The following is a 14,109-nucleotide window of genomic DNA, read 5'->3' as shown; positions in this document are numbered from 1 at the left end:
CCAGGATCCATGTATTAGTGGAGTAAATGTCACATTTTGGGCAATCCTACCAAAGATGTTTCAAAGGTTTCCATACTCCCAGTGAAGCCACCCTGATGCAGAGGACCAGACCCAAATTTAAAGATTCAAATCTGATTTGAAACCATATGAAAATATCAGCATATATTACAGCAGGACCTACTGTACATAAGTCTAAAGTTAGGGGGTAGACTGAAGTAACCAGAAAGTGGCACTGAATATTTGCAGACATATTCGTACCCTTATCTCACCCATGGTCACCCTGGTATGACTGAGGTACTGGAGGTTTTAGATTATTTCTGTGCTAAACTGGTCCACTGTTGATGTCTAAAGATGGCAAGTTGAGAGATTTGCATGTTTTGAGAATCCTAGAATTCCTGGCATCTTCGTGAACTTTATCTTGCATTAGCAAAGACACCGTCCTCTGTGTCACCAGTCTGTCACTTCATCAGTTCCTACCACATTACAACCATATGGACCTTTGCTGTCCCCCAGGAATCTGGTACCAAGCAGCATCCTGGAGACAAGAGAAGCAGAAAGCCTGAGAATTTGAAAGCAGAAAATAATGTTTTTATTTCTGGAGAATCCCACCACCATCCATACACACAGTTAATTTGTGAGGTGTGCCTCGACTTTACTTCTTTCACTAGCAAAGAAGAAATGTTAATGACTAAAGCAAAGGAAGACTAAAAACACGTCTAACATGACTAGATATTTTCTTGTAAGGGAGTGATGTCTTAGTTAACAGACATTTCGAAACAATCAGTGTCAGGTTTACTCTTCTTCACCAGGTTGTAGTTGCAGTCTTTATCCACCACAGTTTTACAGTCGCTGGGGAGATCAGGAAACAGTGGAATTCTGTTAGGAAAAAAAAATGGAAACAAGTGAATGGATACACGTCACTTAGTCAATATTATAATGAACAGCATGGTGAGGACTGAACCTCAAGAGTTTTGAGTTTTTTGTAATACTTTTCTGTTGTAAGCACAATTCACAATGCTGGTCACATTTACCTAATTTTACACTATAAACCTTGAGAGGACAGGTGAACGTTCTGTGGGCACACAAGGACTTAGAGGTTGAGAGTCAAACATTTTGATGTACTATAGTGCCCTTCTATTGTAAGACTGATCCAAGACATTTATAAGACTTTAATAGTAAAATTTAGTTCTACATACCTACAATGTGATCTCTGACTGACACAGAAAGTCAGTGGTGGAGAATGAACAATGAACTGTTTTGATTTTATAAACTACCTTTTCCTAGTAAGTACAGACATGGACAAATGTGTTGATACCCTTCCATGAAAAGAAGAATGCACAATTGTCTCTGAAATAACTTGAAACTGACAAAAGTAATGGGCATTCATCTTTGTTTTTTCCATATTTAACAAAAATCAGACTTTGTGTTAAAAGTTTTGGTTCAACAGAATATTTTAAATAATAACACAAATTAAAATGGCCTGGGGGGAAATGATGGGAGCCTTAACCTCATAGTTTGTTGCATAATCTTTAGAATTTGCAATTGCTGCAGACAAGCAATTCCTGAAGCTCTCCATGAGACGTCTGCACCTGTCCACAGGTCCTTTAGCCCACTATTGCTGAGCAAACTGCTCAAACTGCGGTGTCAGGTTTGAAGGGGGTCTTCACCAGACTGCATGTTTCAGTTTTTACTTTCTTGTACAGGGTGAGGCATAAGGACGGACGTCTTTGAAATGGCTAGAACTCACCACTAGGTGGAGTGACAGATGTGCGGTAAGTGGTATTAGGTTCGCAAAGTCTTAGCATTTTTTATTTTCTTTTTAGTTGAAGCCATGGACCCGTGGGCGATAGGACAACGCGCGTTTTTCGCGCTGACTGTTTTGTCAAGAACAACCAATCTATTACCGCAGTTCAGCGTGAGTTTCATTGCCATTTCAATATCCACAGAAATAAAGCTGTTCGTAATACTCGTAACACTATCCTTCGTTGGGTTAAAGCACTTACATGAGGTACACTAATGAACAAAAGACCGCGGGGTTGCCGCGAGCGCACGTACCCTGAAAATGTGGAAAGTATGACTAGCCCTGCTCGCAGTCCAAGTCGATCTGCTCGGAAGCATTCTTCTTACCTTGGCCTCAGTAATCGTTCGGTAAGGCGTATTTTGCATTTAGACCTGCATTTCCATCCCTACAAATTGTCAAATGCTATTTCAATATGAACTCAAATCTTTCAATAAATTTCTTTGTAAGAACAAATTAACAATTTTGTGATTTTGTAAAAAACGTCCGTCCTTTCTGTCTCACCCTGTTTATCTATAATAATAAAAGGCAAAGCCCTCACTCACTCACTCACTCACTCACTTATCACTAATTCTCCAACTTCCTGTGTAGGTAGAAGGCTGAAATTTGGCAGGCTCATTCCTTACAGCTAACTTACAAAAGTTAAGCAGGTTTCACTTGAAATTCTACGTGGCGGGCATAACGGTTGACAAGCGTTTGCCATGTTGAACTTTCTTATTTATGGCCCCATCTTCACGAAATTTGGTAGGTGGTTTCCCTGCGCTAACCGAAACCAATGTACGTACTTATTTCGGTGGTGTGACGCCACTGTCAGCCGCCATATTGAACTTTCCAACGTCACTAATTCTCCAACTTCCGTGTAGGTAGAAGGTTGAAATTTGGTACTTATTTCGGTGGTATGATGCCACTGTCGGCCGCCATATTGAACTTTTCAACGGTCTTTGTTACTTATGGGCCCATCTTCAAGAAATTTGGTGCAGCGGGTTCCCAAGGCTAACTGAATCCTACTTACGTACATATATACGTCCATAGCCTGCAGCTCGGTCACCGTGTGAGGTGCCGTTGGGTCACCCATTCCAACGCCTCCCGTTGTTGGCTGGCCTGCCTATATAAGGCCGTCTTTTCTTCCAGTCTCTACATTCCCTTCCTTGCTTTGCCACGGGATTCCCGTCTCCCTGCTGATAACTACAGCCTTTTTATTTAATCCACGGCTTCTCCCCTGTTTTATTGTTCATTTATTATGATTATAGTTATTGTGTAGGTATTTTAGACTTATTTTACATTGTTCAGGCACCCATTTATCATTCCAACCGTACCCCCATTAACATGTCTATCGAGGTGATCACCATCGATCAAAGAACTGTCACTTACCAAGTGGTTTCCATGCCCGGAGATGGCACCTACCTTTTCCATTCTCTTTGTTACATATTGCACGGCCATATCAGGCTCACACTTGATATCCGGAGGAACATTGTGTCTTATGTATTGAATGACTGGGACAGGTTCAAGGTGTGGACTGATGATGGTACAGGAGAAAATTATACTACACAGGAGCACTAGAAGTGTTAAATGTAAGCCCTTCACCTATGGTTTTGCATGTGAGTTGATGGCTGCCGCTGAATTGTTCGGTTGTCACTTTCAAGTGTACCAAAATGGCCAAATATTTTACACCTTTCAACAACCGCCAATGCCTCTTAAACATCTTAGACTGACAGGTGACGATTTCAGTAGTGGACATTTTGATGTTTATGAATGTTTAAACTCTCAAAAGCTGGATGTGAAGTTATCGATGAAACCGGTTGTGTGCTTACAACGCTTGACAGATGCCGAATGTCACTTCAACACAAGTCCTGCAAATACTGTCGCAACTGAGGTTGCATGTACAAGAAGTAAGCTTAAGCGCACAGCTTAGTCATATTACAACCGGAGAGCCAAACTGACAACGTGTTATACAAAGAGATCCTTAACAAATAATTATTGGTATATTTTCCTTCAGTTTAAAAAGGTTTCATTTTCTTCTTAATAAAAATTTTAAGGCAGTACTTCGCTGCTGCGAAGCGCTGAGTATTTTGCTAGTACACATATATATATACATATATATTGTCACGCTTGGGTCACAGATTTGCACATGTTTAGTTTCCAGTCTTTAAGTGCATAAGTTTTAGACCTCTGAAATAAGTCTTCGGTGGCATCCATCTGTGCAACCACTCCTGGTACCACTTGTCACGCTTGGGTCACAGATTTGCACAGAGACACAGGAGGTCGTAGAAACAAGAAGGATTTTTATTCAAACACCGCAAACACATTAGCTTAAGCATACTCCATGACAAGTCAGAGATGACAGTTCCGCCATGAGCAGAGAGAGATAAAAGCAAACAATCAATTCCAAATCTGACAGGTGCTGCGCACGGCTTTTAAGGCAGCGGAGTACCGCGCGAGGCTTGTATTATGCGTTATAGTACAAGGGTAAGGAGCAATGTGAGAGTAGTCAGTGTTTCAAGGTTTGTGGTTTTCCCAGGGGCGTATGTCTCTATTTGGGTGCGATCAGCCCTCCAGCTCACAATATATACATATACATTGGGACATTCGTGAGAGGACGTGGCCACCGCCAGGGGGCGCCCAGACAGTGAGGGAATCCTGGATGGCAGCACTTCCGCCACACCAGGAAGTGCTGCGGAAATAATTCAAGAAGACCGAGTGCTTCTAGGTGCTTTCCTGACACTTCCGCCACACCAGGAAGTGACGTCAAGGGGAGCACCTGGGGCTCATCCGGGTCATGATAAAAGGGGCCGCCTCCTTCTAGTAGACGAGCCAGAGTTGGGAGGAAGGAGACGAAGTTTGTGAGGAAGAGGAAGGAGGTTGAGAGAGAGAAAAGAAAGAAGAAGAAGAAAAAGAAGGGAAAGAGAGTTGGTGAGAGAAGGCATTGTGGTGCAGTGGAAAAACAAAAAAGGAGTGTGCTTTGGACATCCTGGTGTCAGTCTGTCTGTGTTTGGGGGTACATTTTCCACAATACATATACAGTGGTGTGAAAAACTCTTTGCCCTCTTCCTGATTTCTTATTCTTTTGCATGTTTGTCACACAAAATGTTTCTGATCATCAAACACATTTAACCATTAGTCAAATATAACACAAGTAAACACAAAATACAGTTTTTAAATGATGGTTTTTATTATTCAGGGAGAAAAAAAAATCCAAACCTACATGGCCCTGTGTGAAAAAGTAATTGCCCCTGAACCTAATAACTGGTTGGGCCACCCTTAGCAGCAATAACTGCAATCAAGCGTTTGCGATAACTTGCAATGAGTCTTTACAGCGCTCTGGAGGAATTTTGGCCCACTCATCTTTGCAGAATTGTTGTAATTCAGCTTTATTTGAGGGTTTTCTAGCATGAACCGCCTTTTAAGGTCATGCCATAGCATCTCAATTGGATTCAGGTCAGGACTTTGACTAGGCCACTCCAAAGTCTTCATTTTGTTTTTCTTCAGCCATTCAGAGGTGGATTTGCTGGTGTGTTTTGGGTCATTGTCCTGTTGCAGCACCCAAGATCGCTTCAGCTTGAGTTGACGAACAGATGGCGGACATTCTCCTTCAGGATTTTTGGTAGACAGTAGAATTCATGGTTCCATCTATCACAGCAAGCCTTCCAGGTCCTGAAGCAGCAAAACAACCCCAGACCATCACACTACCACCACCATATTTTACTGTTGGTATGATGTTCTTTTTCTGAAATGCTGTGTTCCTTTTACGCCAGATGTAACGGGACATTTGCCTTCCAAAAGTTCAACTTTTGTCTCATCAGTCCACAAGGTATTTTCCCAAAAGTCTTGGCAATCATTGAGATGTTTCTTAGCAAAATTGAGACGAGCCCTAATGTTCTTTTGCTTAACAGTGGTTTGCGTCTTGGAAATCTGCCATGCAGGCCGTTTTTGCCCAGTCTCTTTCTTATGGTGGAGTCGTGAACACTGACCTTAATTGAGGCAAGTGAGGCCTGCAGTTCTTTAGACGTTGTCCTGGGGTCTTTTGTGACCTCTCGGATGAGTCGTCTCTGCGATCTTGGGGTAATTTTGGTGGGCCGGCCACTCCTGGGAAGGTTCACCACTGTTCCATATTTTTGCCATTTGTGGATAATGGCTCTCACTGTGGTTCGCTGGAGTCCCAAAGCTTTAGAAATGGCTTTATAACCTTTACCAGACTGATAGATCTCAATTACTTCTGTTCTCATTTGTTCCTGAATTTCTTTGGATCTTGGCATGATGTCTAGCTTTTGAGGTGCTTTTGGTCTACTTCTCTGTGTCAGGCAGCTCCTATTTAAGTGATTTCTTGATTGAAACAGGTGTGGCAGTAATCAGGCCTGGGGTGGCTACGAAATTGAACTCAGGTGTGATACACCACAGTTAGGTTATTTTTTAACAAGGGGCAATTACTTTTTCACACAGGGCCATGTAGGTTTGGATTTTTTCTCCCTAAATAATAAAAACCATCATTTAAAAACTGCATTTTGTGTTTACTTGTGTTATATATTTGACTAATGGTTAAATGTGTTTGATGATCAGAAACATTTTGTGTGACAAACATGCAAAAGAATAAGAAATCAGGAAGGGGGCAAATATTTTTTCACACCACTGTACATATATATACAGTGGTGTGATGAACTATTTGCCCCCTTCCTGATTTCTTATTCTTTTGCATGTTTGTCACACAAAATGTTTCTGATTATCAAACACATTTAACCATTAGTCAAATATAACACAAGTAAACACAAAATGCAGTTTTTAAATGATGGTTTTATTATTTAGGAGAAAAAATCCAAACCTACATGGCCCTGTGTGAAAAGTAATTGCCCCTGAACCTAATAACTGGTTGGGCCACCCTTAGCAGCAATAACTGCAATCAAGCGTTTGTGATAACTTGCAGTGAGTCTTTTACAGCGCCTGGAGGAATTTTGGCCCACTCATCTTTGCAGAATTGTTGTAATTCAGCTTTATTTGGGGGTTTTCTAGCATGAACCCCCTATCTAAGGTCATGCCATAGCATCTCATATGGATTCAGGTCAGGACTTTGACTAGGCCACTCCAAAGTCTTCATTTTGTTTTTCTTCAGCCATTCAGAGGTGGATTTGCTGGTGTGTTTTGGGTCATTGTCCTGTTGCAGCACCCAAGTTCGCTTCAGCTTGAGTTGACGAACAGATGGCGGACATTCTCCTTCAGGTTTTTTGGTAGACAGTAGAATTCATGGTTCCATCTATCACAGCAAGCCTTCCAGGTCCTGAAGCAACAAAACAACCCCAGACCATCACACTACCACCACCATATTTTACTGTTGGTATGATGTTCTTTTTCTGAAATGCTGTGTTCCTTTTACGCCAGATGTAACGGGACATTTGCCTTCCAAAAAGTTCAACTTTTGTTTTATCAGTCCACAAGGTATTTTCCCAAAAGTCTTGGCAATCATTGAGATGTTTCTTAGCAAAATTGAGACGAGCCCTAATGTTCTTTTGCTTAACAGTGGTTTGCGTCTTGGAAATCTGCCATGCAGGCCGTTTTTGCCCAGTCTCTTTCTTATGGTGGAATCGTGAACACTGACCTTAATTGAGGCAAGTGAGGCCTGCAGTTCTTTAGACGTTGTCCTGGGGTCTTTGTGACCTCTCGGATGAGTCGTCTCTGCGCTCTTGGGGTAATTTTGGTCGGCCGGCCACTCCTGGGAAGGTTCACCACTGTTCCATGTTTTTGCCATTTGTGGATAATGGCTCTCACTGTGGTTCGCTGGAGTCCCAAAGCTTTAGAAATGGCTTTATAACCTTTACCAGACTGATAGATCTCAATTACTTCTGTTCTCATTTGTTCCTGAATTTCTTTGGATCTTGGTATGATGTGGAGCTTTTGAGGTGCTTTTGGTCTACTTCTCTGTGTCAGGCGGCTCCTATTTAAGTGATTTCTTGATTGAAACAGATGTGGCAGTAATCAGGCCTGGGGTTGGCTATGGAAATTGAACTCAGGTGTGATACACCACAGTTAGGTTATTTTTAACAAGGGGCAATTACTTTTTCACACAGGGCCATGTAGGTTTGGATTTTTTTCTCCCTAAATAATAAAAACCATCATTTAAAAACTGCATTTTGTGTTTACTTGTGTTATATTTGACTAATGGTTAAATGTGTTTGATGATCAGAAACATTTTGTGTGACAAACATGCAAAAGAATAAGAAATCAGGAAGGGGGCAAATAGTTTTTCACACCACTGTATATACAGAAACACATACTGTATATATATATATACATATACATATCTATACTAATAAAAGGCAAAGCCCTCACTGACTCACTCACTCACTCACTCATCACTAATTCTCCAACTTCCCGTGTAGGTAGAAGGCTGAAATTTGGCAGGCTCATTCCTTACAGCTTACTTACAAAAGTTGGGCAGGTTTCATTTCGAAATTCTATACGTAATGGTCATAACTGGAACGTATTTTTGTCCATATACTGTAATGGACTGAGCTTGATGGCCGTGGGAGGTGGAGTTGCATGTCGGGTCATCGCGCCTCCTACGTAAGTACGTAGAGAACAAGGAAGAGCTCCAAAGAGCGCTGAACAAAAACGCCATTTCACAATTGAGAAGGCAGCAAAGATTAGGAAGCGAGTGGTGCATACAAGCATTTTCATAAGTGCAGCTATTATGAAAAACAAAGCGGTGTGAACCGTAAGTTTAAATTAAGTTTATAGACACACTCCCGCTGCCGTTTGTCATGCCTACGACGAGTATGGTATTCGAGAGATACAAGTTTATTGAGAAGACACGAGGTATAAACGAGACTTTGGATCACTTTGTAACGTAGTTAAAATTGCTGTAGCAAGAAACATTTAAGGGCCGGGTCTTAGCTAACATTAAATAAAGCCGGGGACATCGCGAGATCGCACGAGATAGCACAGCTTAGAATCTTCGATGCATGTACTCCGAGCGGCTCGTGTCAACTGACTTTGCAGGACTGGAAAAGATTAAATTAAGTTCATACACACGCTACCACTAAATATTCGCAGGCAATTTCCACAACTTACTACCGGGATTGCCTGTTGCACATCTTGCATTCACGAGTTCCGATTTGGGTGGTGAACACTTCAATGAATGAAACCTGTTATCTTTACAACGGTTGACAAACACGGAATAAACCTGAACACAACATGTCCTCCAAATACGAACCTGATTGAAAGAAATAATGCTAATCAAATCCTTGATGATAGAAACACTCATAATGGTCACAAACCTATTACATTGACAATCATGTTACGTTATTTTTAAAATGTTTCCTTTTCTTAGCACAAGCACTGCTGAGAAGCTTCGATGCATGTACTCCATAACGCGTAAAAAAAATAACGCATTTAATCACACTTTGCATTCCAAGCAAAGGGGAACTTTTGTCAATGCATGATTTCCTGGTACATCGATTACATTGTTGCACACATCAGAGCTACAAAAATGTAAGAGTCGGAAGAAAGGAGTTTGCATACCACCGAGGCACTTTAACCTTACGGTTCCATCTAAATGCAAAACATGTTACAGAGAGCACAGAAACTGTGTATGCTGTTAGCACTAGCAGTACGGGTTCGAGTACCAACAAAAGGTGTCGGCAGCCCAAACCTCATGAAATGACTGGCTTCAGGACCAAAATTCCTAAGTCAACATCGGTCAAACTTACAAATTCTCTCACAAAATACATTGCTGTAGACCACTAACAGTGGTGGCAGATAGAGGGTTAGAAAATGTGCTACAGTTAGCGTATTTCAAGTAAAATTCAACAGCTTTATGACATTGAAAAGCAAGCAAAATTAGATGCATTACAGAAAGCGGACTTTGTGGCTCTTACTGGGGATCATTGGACTTCCGTGACCGTTACTAATTCTAATTACATCTAATTACAAAATGTTCAATGATCACACTGTTTTAGCCTAATGTACAAAATAATTTTGGCTAAGGTTACTCAGAGTTTAAAGGTGAAGCTGGTCAAATTACCTTTTATGTTTCTGACTTATTTTTAAGAAGAAAACTGCACTTTATGTTGAAATTTTTGTTATTATTATTTAAAGACAATGCCATTCTGAAAATGTACTTAAAGTACTTAAAATACCACTTTATTTTTAAGTCTGCCCAATTTTAGCCAGGGATGATATTTTTGTTTCTGTTTTGAATTGAAATGCAGTTTAAATGCATTTTTTTTTCAGAAATTAAAAGAGCTTGAGTGTACAATATTCATGTCCATGTCTATTACTTGATTCTGTCGACCACTAAAACCCTTTTAAATTAAAAAAAAAAATGTGTGATTTGGGGCAAATTTTCATGTGTGATTACATTCGATTAATGAATTACACAGCCTCTAATTAATTAGATTAATTTTTTTAATCAAGTCCACCCTTAATATATATATATATATATATATATATATATATATATATATATACATATATATACACATATATATATATGTGTATATATGTAGATATGTATATGCATATATATGTATATATATGTGTGTGTATATATATATATGTATATATACAAGGTGTGGCAGAAAAGTAATGAGACTGGCAACACTGCAGGCGATCTGGCAATGCTGCGCTGTTGTCCTTGATAGAGCACGTGTATCAGTACCCTCCCATAGCTCAGTGCGAGTTTCAGCTCCTTCCGTTAACTACGAGATTTTTGTGACTGCTATTAGCGAATTGTGTTTTTGGTTGTGCGTCACACAAAATGGAACAGCGGAATTTGGAGCAACGTTGTGCCATTAAACGGCAAGTGTGACGTTTGAAAAGTTAAAACAGGCCTATGGGGAACATTCTTTATCCCGAGCTCAAGTTTTTCGCTGGCACAAATCATTTTTGGAAGGCAGAAAACACGTTGAAGATGAACACCATTCAGGGAGGACTTCAACTTCGAAAACCAATGAAAACATCGAACGTGTGAGATCAGACCGTCGTTTAACTTTAAAAATGTTGAGTGAACAATTAAATTTAAACAGATTTACCGTTCATCAAATTTTGACTGAACATTTGCACATGTGAAAGGTCTGTGCCAAAATGGTGCCGAAAAACTGCCCTCTCCATAACAGAATTTTTGACCTCAAAATGCATTCCTGTGGTTCCCCAGCCCCCTTATTCACCTGACCTCAGTCCGTTTGACTTTTTCCTTTTTCTTAAACTGAAAAATGTCCTCAAAGGACGTCATTTCTGGACTTTAGAAAACATCCAAAAGAGTGTAACGGACATGCTGAAGACCATACCGGTTGAAGACTTCCAGCGCTGCTACCAACAGTGGGAACAACGTCTCCATCGGTGTGTAGCTGCCCAAGGGAACTACTTTGAAGGGGATAACATTGATGTTTGAAAAAATAAAACTTTGGTAAATAAAAAATCAGTCTCATTACTTTTCTGCCACACCTCGTATACCAGCAACGCTCATAACAATGACAACACAATTACATTGACAATCATGTTACGTTATTTTCAAAATGTTTCCTTTTGTTTCTCTTTCCTTCTTTAACACACTACTTCTCCGCTGCCAAGCGCGGGTATTTTGCTATGTAATATAAAGGCAGAATAGCAATTGTGAAAAAATTCAACTTTTCGAATTTTGATGAATCTCCACATTTCATGTCCTCCTGAACACGTTTTGATCATTTTGAAATTATGTCTGTGTGTGTGTGTGGACAACATGAACGTTTTGAGCTAGGTAAATGAAATTTGGCAAATTGGTGTTATATCAAAATGTTAGTTTTCTATCAACTTTTGGGCAACATACCTCAGCCAGAAGTGATACTTTATACCTGAACACATTTCAAAATTTTTCAAATAACCTGGTACATAGTTTAAATAAACAATTAATTGAAATTTTGTATAGTAGTTTTTAATGTGAAACTGCATTATAAGAAGAGAAAAATAATTGAAATTTTACATCATCGTTAAGAAACACATAGAAATAGAATGTCACCTTAATCTGCAAATGATATCTTAACAGGTATCAGCACTGTTATATATGCATTACTACCATTATATAAATAGGGATAAATAATTTAAATTTTGTTTGATCATTACTTATCGTTAGATATACAATTTTACCTGGATCCAGTGACTGGAAGTGGTATATTACTGACCACAAAAAAACAATCATAGTTGAAAGTTCAGTTTAATCGGATTACCGGAACTTGTTCTTTGCCATATCAACTTGCATTATAAACAAAGATATGTGATTGAAATTTTGCAGGAAACACACAGTTTTGAAGTTTACGTAAACGGGTATAAGGAAAGTTGAGTGGAGAACAGTCCAGATATTTTTATACTTTATGTGTGGTGTTGGGCTGGCGCCCTGCCCGGTGTTTGTTCCTGCCTTGTGCCCTGTGTTGGCTGGGATTGGCTCCAGAAGACCCCCGTGACCCTGCAGTGAGGATATAACGAGTTGGATAATGGATGGATGTGTGGTGTTTTTCAAAAGACTGGAAAATTGGCACTCAGCAATGCTCTTAACAAAATAACTAGCTATAGTTAGTATCATAAGTAAACTTCCGATGTTTGGTATGGATTATTGTGACACATCTCGTATAATAAAGGTTTATTGCCTCGTAGAATTGACATTTTTATGTGCATTAAATTTGTGTCTATCTATTTTACTCAGAACTCTGTATTTTCCAGAATTTGCCCCACCACTTTGATTGACTGACAACATTTCAAGATGCTTTCTTGGCAGCCGATTCAGTGCTATTGTTGAAGTAGGTTTGTCTGTTAAGCCAATGATCATATTTCAACAGTTAGGTTCTTGTTACTGTCTTTTTAAGGCAAATTGTTTTGAGCTTTGGTTTTTTGAAATTGACTTTTTGCTTTTTGTGGTTTTGTGCTTAAAATACAGTACTTTTAGTGATTTAATACTGTTTGTGAAATTTTCTTTACTCTGCTGATTCTGAATTTCCATGAAAGGTTATTAAATCATTGGTGAAATTATGCAGCTTAGTGTTAATAAGTATTTCTGTTCAATGCTTATCATGTATGATTGGCTACATATGAACACTAATAGTTGGTAAGTTTGTTTTTCATTGTTACATGTTATTTTGTCAACAAAAGAAATTTGTTTTATCGGTAATTACGGTGGTTGTTTGATAATTTAATAAATAATATTACGATCAATGAAATCATTGTCTTATAATTTTTCTGGTACAAGATCATTTTTTTTAAAGTATATTTTAAAATTAAAAATTTTTTAATTTACATACCATACCTTTTTGATTTGTGCTATGCATTTACTTCTTTGTCCTTTCGTTTAATTCCACAAATTGTATTTCATATATATTTTAATCTTTCATCAATTTTGTACTGTTTGTGAATTAATTGACATTTCTTATTATTTTCTGTATCTTTTGGATTGCCTGAACTTTTTTTATTGCCTATATTCAATTTTTTTTTTTAAAATGAGCATCTGCCTTGCACCCTGTGTTGGCTGGGATTGGCTCCAGCAGACCCCCGTGACCCTGTAGTTAGGATATAGTGGGTTGGATAATAGATGGATGGATGAATAACTAGATATTCCAAAAATTATATATTATTCTGGGCCTTTCTTTAACTCTTTCATTCTGTTTATATGAAAAATCAGAGTGTAAATGTATATGCAATGTTATTAGAAAGCATCATTGGTGCTTTGAGAGTCTTATTAAGACTAGCCAATATGGTTCCTGAGGGAACGTGCAACAATTTAGTCTCCCCCATCAATAAAAGAAGTTACTTACGTATTGCAGCATGATATTTTTTTTCTGGTACAAACACATCTGTAGCAATATTCATTTATCCATTTAGAACCAGTGGGGTGTAACACACCTTGAATATCCATGCAACCTGAAAAGAATAAGAGGTTTTATACACCTGTACAAATTACTACATAATTAAGTCACTTTTTCTCCATTTCAGAGATCAACTGGCTCAAGGTAATGACCATTTCAAATATAAAGATCATCTTAGAGCCTGTGGTGGGCTGGTGCACTGCCCGGGGTTTGGTTCCTGCCTTGCACCCTGTGTTGGCTGGGATTGGCTCCAGCAGACCCTCGTGACCCAGTAGTTAGGATATAGCGGGTTGGATAATGGATGGATGGATGTATCTTAGAGATTTGTCTTGAAGCACCAGCACAAGCGCGGCTGCTTTTTTTTGCATTAGTTGATCATGGCTACAGACTAGAGGGGTGGGCTACAAAACCACAAAATTAATCAAAGTGTATGAATAAATATTTCTTGTATGTTTTTCAAAGACATATTCTTGAAGGTAGACTGGCAATTTGGGTCTG

General features: G+C 39.2%; 1 long non-coding RNA gene across 1 annotated transcript; it reads right to left on the bottom strand.

Annotated features, from left to right (window-relative positions):
- Nucleotides 1–566: 566 nt before the first annotated feature.
- On the bottom strand, nucleotides 567–13,664 carry LOC120522228. Its single transcript, XR_005632317.1, has 2 exons — nucleotides 13,561–13,664; nucleotides 567–876 (listed from the first exon to the last, which is right to left on the bottom strand). It is a non-coding gene; the product is annotated as an uncharacterized LOC120522228 (long non-coding RNA).
- Between the last annotated feature and the right edge of the window lie 445 nt (nucleotides 13,665–14,109).

The sequence above is a fragment of the Polypterus senegalus genome, unplaced genomic scaffold (genome assembly GCF_016835505.1).
Source record: "Polypterus senegalus isolate Bchr_013 unplaced genomic scaffold, ASM1683550v1 scaffold_4819, whole genome shotgun sequence".
Taxonomy (NCBI): domain Eukaryota; kingdom Metazoa; phylum Chordata; class Cladistia; order Polypteriformes; family Polypteridae; genus Polypterus; species Polypterus senegalus.
This window is presented reverse-complemented; position numbering and strand designations above follow the sequence as displayed.